Below are 2,926 nucleotides of genomic sequence, written 5' to 3'. Positions count from 1 at the left end.
CCTTTGGATTTGCAGCACAACTTCTTACCAGTAGGCCATCTGAACTCCCTCAAGAGCAAACTATATTTCAGCAACTTAGCCTTGTGTATATATGTAATTGTGTATATCTATCTATCTATCTATCTATCTATCTACCTATCTATCTCTCCATCTAGTATTTATCTATCTATTGAAAACTCTGGTGGTCTAGTGGTAAGGTATTGCACTGCTAAGCCAAACCCACCAGCTTCTCTGTGGGATAAAGATGGAGAATCTCCCCCCCATCCCCATGATTACTGCCTCTGAAAACCTCCTGCACACAATGTCATCTAAGAGATCAAAAGCAAGATTTTGGTAAATCTTTATTCATTCCATATAGTACTGTTTGATGTAGAACAGTGGTTCTCAACTAAGAATGATTCCATTTTTTCCCTGTCCCCTGGAGGTCATTTAACACTGCTGAATACATATTTTATGGCTACAGCTGAGGAGGAGGTACTACTGGGATCTTGGTGATAGGTACAGGTGATGCTGCTAGACATTATGCAATGCATTTCATAACCACCACTACAAAAATTATCCAGCCCAAATTATCAATGATGATAATGCTGTGAGAAAAAAAATCATACTAATTAAGGCAATAATGGTAAGTTAAAGGAATCACCTGAGAAGGCTGAGATAATCTTAAGGTAAGTAGACTAATTTTTAGTTCTCATTTTAGAGTTCCAAATGCAAATTCTTCCTTTCCAGCTTTGAAGATTTATTTGTGTTGGACTGGAAGAAATAGTTCTAAATCAAGTGCTAATTATTACAAATCAAAAGAAGTCTTCAGAGACCCAAGATGTCTGGGATTTGTCGGAAAGGTCAGGATAGACCTATCATAACTCTTTAATCTAGCCAACAGATCTGCTAAATGGACTTTTGAGCCAAATCAGTCTCTCAGGGAGCCCTCTACTGGACAGTGTGTTCAGCCAGATGGAAGTGAGCATGAGGGATGAGCTCTATATAGACACATCCAAAAGCCAAGACCAGAACCAAAATACACTTAAAAGGTCAAGGCCAGGGAGGTGAAGTTTGTCAGGACATTTATAGTGTGGCATTTATTTCATCATGAAAATGAAGATCTTAGTATAGTACATAACACACTCAGGCAACAAAAAAAAGGACAAAACATATTAACAAAGAATTCTTTGAGAATTTTTTCCCCTTCCTTCTTGTCCTTTGAAACATTAGAATCATGACTTCAGTATGGAGAGACTACTAAATCTAGGATTAAAAGCTTTTGGAATATTTATGTATCTATAATTCTAGATATTTGTTTATGATACTTTGACAGTGTGTTCTTTGTCTCAGGACTGTGAAAAAGTCAAATGAATCTTTTGAAAGTGACTGATCCAGAGGTTGAGAGCTTCATAGAGTTTACTATGCTTTCTTGGATATAATAAGCTCTGCAAAATACTGGAAGTAGGATGTGGCATTCCACCTTTGCTAGGGTAAGAAAATGTTTAAATGGTATGGTTGAAGTGATCATGGGTTGTGATTGTTCTTATTGTCTTTAATTTTTCTTTGTCTTACTAAACCTACCTTGAAATTAATGTACCTTTCTTTAAAACATCAATAATCACTTGTTTTCCTTATGCACCTATTCCAAATACTGTTTTTATCTATTTATAGCTTCATGATTATATATTAATATATATTATTATAATCATAAGTACATATATACATTTATTATTTTATGGAGGATTATCTTTTCTCCTGAGGTTATTTCACAGAGAGTTTTGGGTGAGGCTTAACAATGCTCAGTCTACAATATTTCATTTGGTGGCTGTAAGACAGACAGTCTTATCTGTAGAGTGGTGTGAGAAGTGTGTATTAAAACCCTGTCATGAGAAGAGTGACTTTAAAGAAAATGTGGTTCTCAAATAGATTCACTTCTGATCAGAAAGTGCTTGCCACAACTTCACAGTGTAGTGGTGGTTCAGGCAGGAGCAGGATAGTTTAGATATGCCATAGTTAACAATTGGCAAGTAGCATACAGTGATGACTATTTTTTGTGTTCATTTGATTAGGTAGCATTGCCCTGTTTTTTGCCAAACACAAGCTTAAATATTGCTGTGAAGACATTTTATAGATGTGATTTACATTTACAATCATTTGAATTTAAGTAAAAATGTTTACCACATTGAAAACGTGGGTAGGCATCATTCAACTTCTTGAAGGTATTAAATGCAAACATGAAGATTAGATAGAATTCTATCTCAGTATTTCAGGGGGGAAAACCAGTCACCACTCTAGTTATTAAAAAATCAAGAAAAGATAGCTTATTCCAACAATCTGTAGAAAAGGAAAAAGATAGATAAAAGAGTAGAGAATCAGAGAGCAAACACAGACCTGAAACTCCTGAAGGTTACATTTTACAGAATGATTTATAGAATGGTATTCTAGTGGAGTTTCATTTACATCAAGGTGATAAAGAAAAAGAAAGGATGTCTGTACATTTGGTTTTCTGACTTCTTAGATAAAAGGCCTTTTGATCTGAGTGGCATCCTCATGTCTTCATCTTCCGAGAGACCAGGATAGTCACATAATACAGAAAGGGAAAATGTACAATGGACATTACAAAGGGGATGGAAATCAGATACAGTTATCTAGTCCAGGTTGATAGGGCATAACTATGAATGAAACAGATCACAAACTTTGTTTTCAGGGGCTACTTTGCTTTTAAAGATGTTATTTGTGTATAATAAAAGAGCTTTGCTAGCAAATGAGTGAAACTCAGGATAAGCAGCAGAGGGGTTTCTGTGAATTTGCTATAGACCATAGAACTTCAGAATGAGCTCAGTTTTATTAATTTTTATTAAATTTTATTAATTTTAATGAACATTTACAGAGATTTTGGATTTCCATTCATTCATTGTTGCACACTTTTCTCTATATCCCCCCC

Source organism: Elephantulus edwardii, unplaced genomic scaffold, assembly GCF_000299155.1.
Source record: "Elephantulus edwardii isolate Elephantulus edwardi_28Jun2011 unplaced genomic scaffold, EleEdw1.0 scaffold00081, whole genome shotgun sequence".
NCBI lineage: Eukaryota > Metazoa > Chordata > Mammalia > Macroscelidea > Macroscelididae > Elephantulus > Elephantulus edwardii.
This window is presented reverse-complemented; position numbering follows the sequence as displayed.